The sequence below is a fragment of the Necator americanus genome, chromosome IV (assembly GCF_031761385.1).
Source record: "Necator americanus strain Aroian chromosome IV, whole genome shotgun sequence".
NCBI lineage: Eukaryota > Metazoa > Nematoda > Chromadorea > Rhabditida > Ancylostomatidae > Necator > Necator americanus.
Genome location: NC_087374.1, coordinates 23,786,212 through 23,797,153, shown reverse-complemented (window position 1 = coordinate 23,797,153; position 10,942 = coordinate 23,786,212).

Here is a 10,942-nt window from a genome sequence, read left to right as displayed (position 1 = left end):
GTCACTCAAGATCGGTTTTTGTGCTGTATGGAGGTTTTTGCGCTCAAAAGTACAGTTCAGTTGGAAGAAATAGAGTTGGAACAGTGTTGAGCGCTCCACCACCAACTAAGCGAAATTCTGTTTCTTTACGCGCACAACCGTTTATTTACTTGAGAAATGAGATCAGAACTATCAGTTCTCTTAAAAATTATTGTTAACTATGCAAATAATTCGAGATTAGTAAAACGGGCACCCAATTAGATCGAGATACCCGATTGTTAAACACATTATTCTTGGTTGAGGACATATCCATCTTGCCGTGTACAGAACTCCATGAACGATCTTCTTCGTCTTCTGAGACAACTGGTAGCAGTACTTAGAGGCATCACCTCGCAAATCTAAGGCGGTGCGGATTTCAGGCGGAGTATTTGTGTACGGCTTGGAGCGTTCCGGCGCGCCACTTTCTACAACGAGTTCGATTGGAGCGCCCTGTGCACGTGTCGCATCTTTCGGACCGTTCTTACGGCAATTAGGAAGAAATGGACGGAATCACCCTCCTCCTCATAATCTACGATCCCGTATGCGAATACTCCACCTAAAATCCGTACCACCTCAGATTCGTGGAGTGATGTCTTTAAGAAAACGTGGGTAGAACTCTATTCGGAGGCAACGAGTTCATGGTTTTTTTTAGATACTAAAGCTAAGAAGTGATAAGTGACTTTTAAATGTTATTGAAGAAGAGTATACGGATAATCAAGATTACAGTGCCGGTCATATAAAAAGTGAAGTTTGCACAAATACTGAGTGATTCATAAAAATATATGTGGTGCACAGTGGACCCTACGATAGCGCAATGAAAGAACTGAGAGCATAAAGGAGCATCTTCTACAGAAAAAAGCGCAGGAGGCACCATTAATCTTATCCTGTCCTTTCTGTAGCTTATCTCCTCTCAGCTTTTGGGTAAAGTGTTGTGGAGGGGCACTCAGTGGGGTCCTTATTTCTTGAAGTAAATAATTAAGTCACTTGGGACCCTAAGGTCTAAGCATTGGCCTTGGAGTATTCTATGACATGTAAACTAAAATTACTAAGTGGAAAAAGCAAGTTAGAGCCTCGGGAATCAAGGGTGCCCCCAAACTGGATTTTCCCCCAGCTTTTCTTTTTTAACTGCATGACCGCTCTTCTTCTCATTCTCCTTTCGTTCACGGAAGCTCATTTACAGGCAATAGTACTAATATCGTGCGGTTATATCTTTTTTTAATTTGTTCCGTCATATTAACTCCTCTCCGACTATTTCTGAATAGACACATCTTACTGATTCTGCATCTTCTAGCTGCTTTGGTCTCGACTGCCGTCTGTCTAGATTGTGTCTGGTTGGTCACCTGAGGACAACGACAGTTGATGAACCTTTTTGCTTATGGTCCCTCGTCAGATTCGTTCGGAGGACTCTTTGTGCCTTGGGCTAAGTTGGTAGTCGTAAAGGTGGTATGTGGATAAATTGACCAATGCTAGGCGTTCTGGATTGGTTGAACAAATGCCATAAAATGATTCTTCACCTTTTGTGGTAAAATGACATGCTTGGCGTGTTTATACGTCCGAAAAGGACTGCACCAGCTTTCACTGGCTTTAAATGTTGTGCCTTAGACAAAGTGTGTTTCATATTTTTCTGATGCACCATTGGTGTATTTGAATGAACAGTAAATAAATGTAGAAGAGAAAAAAACGCCGAATCATCTGTATTCTTAAGAAAAAAAAAACATAGCACGTATTCGTAATTATCCATGATTTCGCAGGAATTTTTGCATGTTTTTACCATATTTATGTACGGGAGCGCCTTGGTGCAAAAACAAGATGAGATTATAACAATTCAACGGTGGAAATATATCGAAAGGCAACATGCAACGAAATAGAGGATGTTCGGATCTCTCCACGTAAAGGCATGTCATACTCAATTCCATATAGAGTGTTAGAAACGAAAAAAGAAAAAAACGGCGTAGAAAACAGCCTTCCCGCACCTAATTCCTCTACGATGCACCTAAGAACTTCCCACGTGTACGAGAGTAGGCGCACGCAACACTTCTGCGAGCGAGTAATCAATGAACCGCCGATGTTGTCACTTCCGCTCGCTGATAGACGCGGCGCGTATGTCGCATGAGCGTAATTCCTTTTTAATAATACTGTTGCTCCATTTCCGTTCTGTGGTGCCTCCTAGACTACGTGCGCAAAACATCAAACCTTCAGCAAGACAAATTTCTACGATTTTCTTGATGTAATTACTCTTTGGATGGGACATCTACCTGGTAAGGAGTGAAGAAAACAGCGCAGTTTTTGGCAGGCTTTGCAGATTTGCCGAGATCACTCACACAAACCAACATAGCGGGATTTCCCAGCTGTGTACCAAATTTAAGTGTTTTCAAATAGGTACTCCGCGTAGCCTGCATGGATAGTCGTGTTAGAAGGACCCGAAGCTCGATGTGTACTTGCGTGGCGGCTGCTCGAGAAGCGCTGCGATGGAGCGCAGCGATTAGGATCCAGAACGTAGTTTGCAAGTATCACAGCGAAAACGCAGACCATCCTCTGCAGATCTAGGTGTCAGAGCATCAGCTTATCCTACGAGACAGCTCTTTACACCCACAGAGTTAACGGGATGGGACCAAGTAAAGTGGTTTTCACTTTTCGTACGTACATGTGCAAAGTGTTCGTTCGTCGGTAATTCCGCCATTAGTCTCCGTTTACTCATTTTATCATTTAATCATCTCCATTAGTCTCCGTTCACTCATTTTATCATCATTTAATCTCATTTTCTCATTTGTTCGATTTCATGGGTAGGAAAGTTGCGCTGTTCGATAAACTGGAGCTTCGGGTGCTCATGGGGTTTGCGTGATATTTTCTATCTGCGTCTGAAATGTCATCTTCTATTGTAAGAAGTTAACAACGGGAATTCTCTGGAACGCTCTTTTTAATTACTCTATCACATCTATCGCTGAAAAAAAACTGTTGTATCACATCGAGAAAAATTGCTAAGGAAACAATATAGTTGAAAAGTACATGTTATGAGGTTTTGAAGTAATAAATCATGAAGAAAAGTAGAAGTGGGTAAGCCTTTGGAAAAGGTAAAACACCTTGAGAGAAGGAAAATGCTACAACGAGCAATTAACCACAACAGCAGCTAACATACATAGTTGTATTCGTCCTTGCTCTTGCCTTTTCCCTTATCAAGACACTCCGAGATGCTCCCAGGGAATTTTCGATGAGTAAAAGTCGAAAGAGGAAGGAAAAATGAAATAAAAATGAGGATGTCAGGGAGCTATTTCTAGAATGACCAACCATCTTCACCACACATCTGGTTGAGTTGAAAAATTGAGCATGAGTTGATGTAAGGAAAGCAGGAAATCTTTATAGTTCACTGCAGCTTTGACTGCTCCAAGAAGTGCCGAGTACTGTAGCAACCATTTCACATAGGTGTTGTTCAAGTCCGATCGTGTAGAAAAACACTGCAACGAAGGTTTTCTCGGATTGCATCATCTCCTTTTGCAGAGATTCTTTATCTGTACGCGGGAAATTCTTTGCACATCGGTGTGGTTTTTATAGCCAGAAAGGGCAACATACTTTTTAAGTGGATTTTAATACGTCAGTTGTCCTTGCAGATTAGAAAAACGTCGCGATAAAATTCACGTGAATTTTAACTTCCGCAGTCATGTGTGCTGCGAAAGATGGAGATCGAAGGACATGAGAAAGCAGGGGAACAAGCGCCGACTGATCAACTTGATGCGATAGAAGGATTGACGAGGAAATGTTTCCCTCTGATGTGATTATCGCTGTGAACTATCTATAAATCCAGAAGAAAATTGTGGACTTCATTAACACCCTTGTCTGACGTCATAGCAGTGCTAACGATGAAACAAAGTTGCAAATCGATTAAGCGCATGGTTTACAGATGGTGAAAAAGGATAAACGCTCAGGGTTGATGGATTCATTTAGGATTAGGTGCGTTCGTTCTGAATTCTGAAAGATTTATGAACGCGTTCAACAAAACGACTTGCAGGAGGCAACCGATATCAGGCAGGTGTATTTTTCTGCCGGGCAAGTGCGGTATTAATATATCGAGCGTAGAAGGAACGAAACCTAAGACTCAGCGGAAGACAGTGCTCTTGAAACTGGTGCTCAGAAGTTAGATAATAGCTGTTCGTGGATGACCTCGACTCCTCACATCCTTCATTTTTGTTTTGACACAGTTAAGATTCTCTTGTGCACGTCAGTTCCGGTTCTGTTGAAGTTATAATAACGCAGGAACACGAGGAAGTTTTTTTTTTCTGTATTTTGCACCTCACGTGATGAATCGGAAACGCATCCGCTGGTACTCTTTTTGCCCTAGAGAAGTGCAAATGTATGGTTTGTGTGCTGTCTCATCTGCATTCTTGTTTTTGTGGCAGAATGGGACAGACGCCTCCGTGTATCCATAAAAAATGACAGGTGTCTAAGAATAGCAAACAAGTTTTTTCTTCATACTGACTAAGTACATGAGCGTCCTGAAGGCTTAAGCATATCAGCTTCTTGAAGGTTCTTGATTCGTGGGGTGACGTGGTGTGAGGATGAAGACCGACTAATCGGACTGTTGAAATAACGTGACGTAAACTTGAGTCATAATCGAGAAAAACAATCCTCCGAAATATTTGCATTCCTTAACTAATAGACATAAATTAAGGAAATAACCAATTGGTAAATTAACCTCATTTTCATATACATATCAGGTTTTTTGGTAGCTAGATCTGCATGATCTGTGAAAGTTCTCTTTGGGCATAAGAATATGGAAAATCGCCCCTGATTGCGGCTAGAAGTGCTCTTGTAGCAAACAAAAATATATAGCTTACCGTAATCCTTGTACTGGTGACGTTCACAGAGGAATGCTGAAACTATCTAAGCCTTTCGCACCTAGTGGGACATTTATGTACCGCTAAGATAAAAGAGGATAACGTGCCTGGCATTAATCAATACGCTTGGGATTCGCTACCACTTCAATCCAGAATCGTTCAAAATTTACGAACATGTATCTAGCCTATACACTGACTTGCGGGCGCAAACCGATGTGCCAAGTGAGTGCTGTTATCCTCACAGACAAGTCTGGTACCAATTTATCGACTCCGGAGGGTAGAAAGGATTGGTTGGCACAAGGACAGATTCGAACCCTTCATCGAGTGTGCAGATACAGCGGAACCTCTTACCGACTGCCCCTTTCCCGAACAAGAATTTTAGAATGTCCCGCTAGACATTCTAAAATTCTTGTTCGGAAAAGAGGTTTTGTAAACGAACAAGTCAAACAATCAGATTTGTCTCCTCTGTGCTTGCAATTTTTGCGTGTTTGGAGCTAATATTCTTCCATATATTTTTGTGTGGACATTTGTGACTCATCAGTCAGATAGGCAGTATTGCTAAAAATAATAAATAGAGCGCTCCTGTCAGGTTTCTAATAAGACTTGAGCCATTGGGGGCGATTTTCGGACGAAGAAATGCGATCCTGATGACTTCACCGACCATGCCGACCCTAATTTTGGTATTGTTCTTATTATTATTGGCTCAAATAAATGCTCCACACAAGATCTGGATATGGTTTCTGAAGGATAGAGCAGCAGAAAAGCATCCTTCGAAATACAGCCAGGAGAGTTGCACAAGTCCAATCTCACAATCTAATCCAGTCACAACTCTGGTCTACCAATAGTTAACTCAACTTTTAATAAAGGAGTCCAACAAGGAAGGACTAATCTGCATGAAAAAAGTTTCTGATTAGGAAAGTTTACCAAATATAGGTTTTCACAAACGATTATATGTGACTGATCGAACGCATATGTAAAACTGTTCCATACTGGTGAAACAGTTTTGTCCTGTTACTTTTCCTAGAAAAGTGGGCTGGGAAACCCTCTGTTGAAAATCATCATCTTAGCACCAAGACATCACATCCAAGACATTCTCAGTGTTGGTTTGCTCCCAGCTTAAGAAAAACAGAAATTGGCTCGAAAGGGTTAGGTCGCGCTAGGTTGGTGACATCCTGCCAACAATTGACTTTCGCATGCTGAATTATTGATCTGACGAACACATCTCGAAATTCTGAATGAAACGGTGTTAGTGCTAGTGGGTATTAGCGCACCTAATAAGGATCTCCTCAAATCTCTTAGGTGTCATGTTCCAGACTAAATTCACTGAACTGAAACAAACATAAACAGGTCTATCAAAGGTGGTGGTGTTTCTGAGTCTTTCTTGATTTTTCTGAGTTTGAACTACGTTATTCCACGAACAGCTAAGGCCTTAAGACAGAATGGTATTCTACATAGGTTCCCTTTAGTATCCCCTAACCGCCGCCCAGGAGAGACTTTAGTTTTTTCTTCACCTGCATAATGTTTGATCAAACACGATTTGCTATTTGTTCTTCTTCAGAAAATGAAATAAATCTCTAAAAGAGATAAAAAGCTCTGATCACTCATTTTCTGTTAAGAGCATATCATTTGTATTCCCATATCATTTGTAACCACAGCACCACCTTTTTGCTTTTTTTAAAACTCACATAAATCCTCAATAAACTTCGAAAACACGTGATCAACAGCTATTTTTTAAAGTGATTCCAGGAGTTTACCTACTACTCTCATTGCGGTGCAAATGATCTTTCGGGACACCATCAGTTTACAACGAAAAATAAACAGTTGCAACAAGCAAGCAATGGATATGATAACATTAGCAAGGTCCTTTGAACATTTTAAGCTATTCACGGAGCAATAGATTCCAATAGTTTGGACAGGTAAAAAATTTATGTTAGTTGGTGGTTTCTCTTCTCCACGTGCATGCAAACATGCCGTGAACCTTGGTGAATAAATTGCTCGGAATTTTCCTCGTTGCAGAGGAAATATACATCCTTGTGGGTAAACTATCAGAGTCATTCATAATTACGTAAGGAGTTGTTAAGCCAGAAGATGCATAAAATAACCAAAGTGTACACGTATAATGGATGAAAACAATCCAGAAAGACATTACATGGTCAGAATTTCAGAACTGCTGGATGATTTCACAGTTTCACAGATTTGCAAGAGTTGTAACTGTCAAAAACACTAATTGTATGATTTGTTAAATTTTGCTTATTCAATCGCAAACATGATCAGAACAGACAACAACATAAAGTTATACAAGGATTAAGGATAACAAGGAAAAATTAGTAAGGATTTCTTTTCCTCGTCTACTCTACACTTTGTTGTTGTTGCTGTACATTGTGTTTGTCATACAGTACAGTGTTACACAGGTATGTTTGCAGTTTAGATTGATTGACTGTTGTTTTGGTTTCTGGGACGGTTCCTTCCCCACTGGTTCCCTTTTTTTGCAGGTTCCTTGCACTTTTTAAGAAGTGGACATCGGCGCACACAGTCGCATCAAACAATAAATCGTCCGCAGACATCCTCGTCCAAACGTCCAATTCACTCCGTCAAGAACTTTGCTAGAGTAGTCAATTCATCGAGCAATATGGATTCTCCCCGTAGTTCAGTGATTGCTACTCCAACAGGCAAGAGACTTGGTTTGAAAGAAACCGATACAACCCGAGCTACCTTATCGACTGTAATTAATCTAAACTAGTCTCAAACCCAGTTATGACAGTACAGAACTACTAAGTATTCTCTTCCGCTATGTTTTTCAGGATTTTCTTTCTAGAGCGTCGAATATGTGTGTATTGCTGCGTATTGCACACCGATACAACACCGCTCCTAAGTTATGTAGATACGAAATCCGGTTCCAATTGATTAATCTGTCAACAAGAAAAGTAATGGTGAATTGAAGCGCGAACTGATAGTAGATCCTCTCTCTCCTTTATGGCGCCAAAGACTGAAAATGATCGCTCTGGAACAGCTTCTTGACTCCAGAATACGTCCAAAAAACTATTTATTTCGGTTTACTGCTTCCAGAAACAAAATGAAAAAAATAAGTAAATTGAAGACATCACAAGAAGTAATATGGCCAAGTCGTTAAAATAAGTGCTGTAGTCAACTCTGCCAATTTTGATGGGATCCAAACATGTCCAATCTATGAAGGCTATCCTATACATACTACAGAAGATTCCTTTCCAGAGCTCAACGTCTGGATCGTAACCTGAAGTGCCAGGATTCTGCAGACTATTTGCAACGTTCCGGTTTTTACTAACAGTAACTTCTTAGGTCTTAAGCGTGATCTTACGTATTTTTTAATCGCAAGTACACACTCGCTTCCAACAATTTCAACAGAGAGTTGAAGATATTTGCGCAACATAGCCAAAACAAAGGTAGAAGGAACGCCAATACAGCAACAATTGTGTTTTACCTTTTTTTCCTCGATTTACGTTTCCTTTTTATTGATAATTGCTAGAGTTTCATCAGTTCAGAATTCCTATTTCCGAATTTGAAAGTGATTTAAAAACTAAGTTGGTTCTAATCAAAACCATTCATATCAACTCTCAAGGTTTAAAATGCACATCTCATTCACCTCATTTCATGACGTATTAGTTGTCTTCCACTCCTTGCGGTATTCTTTTTCTGTAAGTTTAGTAAAAACAAAAGGATATAAGCAATATGATGAAAGGAAAGTAGGAGGCTGGGGAGCATGTAGCTGTTAGGAACGATTACAACAACCTGGTGGAGGAGTTTGGTTCCACGTCGTCAAGATGCGCCTTTGTACGACTGCGGGACCGATGAGAACTCACTCTAGATCGTAAGTGCTCACGCGCCTAAGGAGACCGCTGAGGACTACAAAAAGGATGTGTTTTATAACGAACTCAATACATTGATATCCAAGATACCAAGCCAGCAGGTGGGAATTGTCAGAATTGATGTGGGTGCAAAGATGGGACCTGTACAACAATCCGATGTGTTTGGAAAATGGTTCCATCTCATGGAGTGAACATCGGACAGCGGAAATCGTCTGATAGACCTTTGCGAGCAGACAAACCTTATTATCGCATTCACGTTTAAGGGAAATCATCGACGCCATCGCCAACTGGAGGGAACATTTAAACACTTTGCTGGACCGACAAGCGCTGTGAGTTGAGTCCCTGAACTCGTGCACGCCCAGAGACAGACGTACACCGCGGTCAACGAAGAGCCACCGACGGAGCCGGAGGTTCTGGTCTGTATACAAAAAATGAAGAATGATAAATGTGGCGGAGGTGGTGGAATTAATTAGAAATTCTGAAATCTTTTCTTCCTTCTGAGATTCATGAGATGACGAAGATCATTCGTTCACTATGAATTGAGGAAAAGAAACCTGACTCGTGGTGACACGCTATTATAATTCCTCACCACAAAAAGCTATCCGTCACGAAACCCAGGAATTACCGAGGAATATCATTGCTGCGTGTAATGTAATGACTTTGGAGCGGATCATCCTGGATCGACTAATCCGACTTCGCGAAGAAACCGTGACGAGCAACCCAGCTTTCTCTCTGGCCGATAGACCATTGATGAGGTGTTTATTATGAGGAAAGTGACGGAAGTGTAGCCGCGATATTTGAAGCCTCTACAGTTAGCTTATTGGACTTCAAAGTCGCCATCGTCCCTTCTCACGGAGATCGCCTTCTCAATGCGCTTCGAGGCGATAGAGTCCCAAAAAAAATCGAATAAACGACTTGAATAGAGGAACAACTGCTGCGGTTCGAACTCCACCCAAATGTACTACACCGGTCAAAGTGGAAACTGGAGGGAGACAAGGGGTTGTAGCGGGACCATTTCTGTTAAACTTTGCCGTTGATGACATAACGCGAAGAACAGTCGGGTAGTGTCCCGCCGATGTCATTTTAGCACCGTCTGCACGTCTCGCGGCGGATCTCGAGTACGCCGACGATGTGTAATATTCGCTTCTAGCAGCGCAATGATGCAACATGTAGTTAACCTTAAACCTTGTATCGAAATTAGCTGCAGCATACGGACTACGACTCCGTCCTGATAAATGCAAGCAGATGTGGATCTCCTCGAGAACCTCATCGGGAATCAGAGTGGATGGAGTATATACTGAAAAATGATGGCAGAGAGGTATTCGGCAGAGATGCGCTAGATGTTAAACTTATTGACCAAATGCCTGTAATCGACCCCCATTGCCAACGAAGTCAAGCTGCAAATCTACCTATCCGCAATTTGTCCTGATGTACGAGTCGGAGACTTGGGCAGCGTCGTCGACGGTGATGGAAAAGCTTGACTGCATGAAGAGAAAGCTGTTTAGACGACTGTTAGGCTATTCTTGGCCGATGGTGTGCCATAACATAATAACTTCACTCGGAACTGGATGTGGTGCATCGGTGGATGACACGTGGAAAACGTCAACATCTTGTCCGACCTCCTGAGGTAGTCACGGAGTACCCTCTTCATTTCTTCGGTCACGTTATGAGGAGAACGTCTGATCTTCTTGTTCAAGTAGTCCTGGGGATGCTTCCAGATCCTTATTGGAAAAGGGCCCATGGTCTTAGTCTTGGAGACTTGTGGAAACCCGGCATCGACAAATAGTTCAGGTGAGTCGTAAAATTGCGCCTTTTTGCTTACGGTATGCCGTCGGATGGGTAGATTCTATGCAAACTCCAGCTGAAGATCGGACAGAATGGGCCCGGATATGTTCAAGGACGACTCAACTCAGCGAAGATGCAGATTACCGCGTTCGGCCGTATGACCCGCCCTCCGATTAAGTCAAGAATGTCACATATTATATATATATATATATATATATTTAAATTCTGTCACTATATTATTACATTCTATATATAGTGAAAAGACTGAGAATTAGACTGATTCTACTAATATTTAATTATTATGCAGCTATGAATCGAGTGCAAGGACTTTCTCAAGTATGAGAAAAAGGAAGCTACCAGCTACGAAAGGGTTCTCGTTACGGTTAAGCGTAGGTATAGGGAATTTTTGTTATATCAGAGGTGAAAAGTCTTTGTTTGGCACATGAAATATACAGGAGACAAAGGACA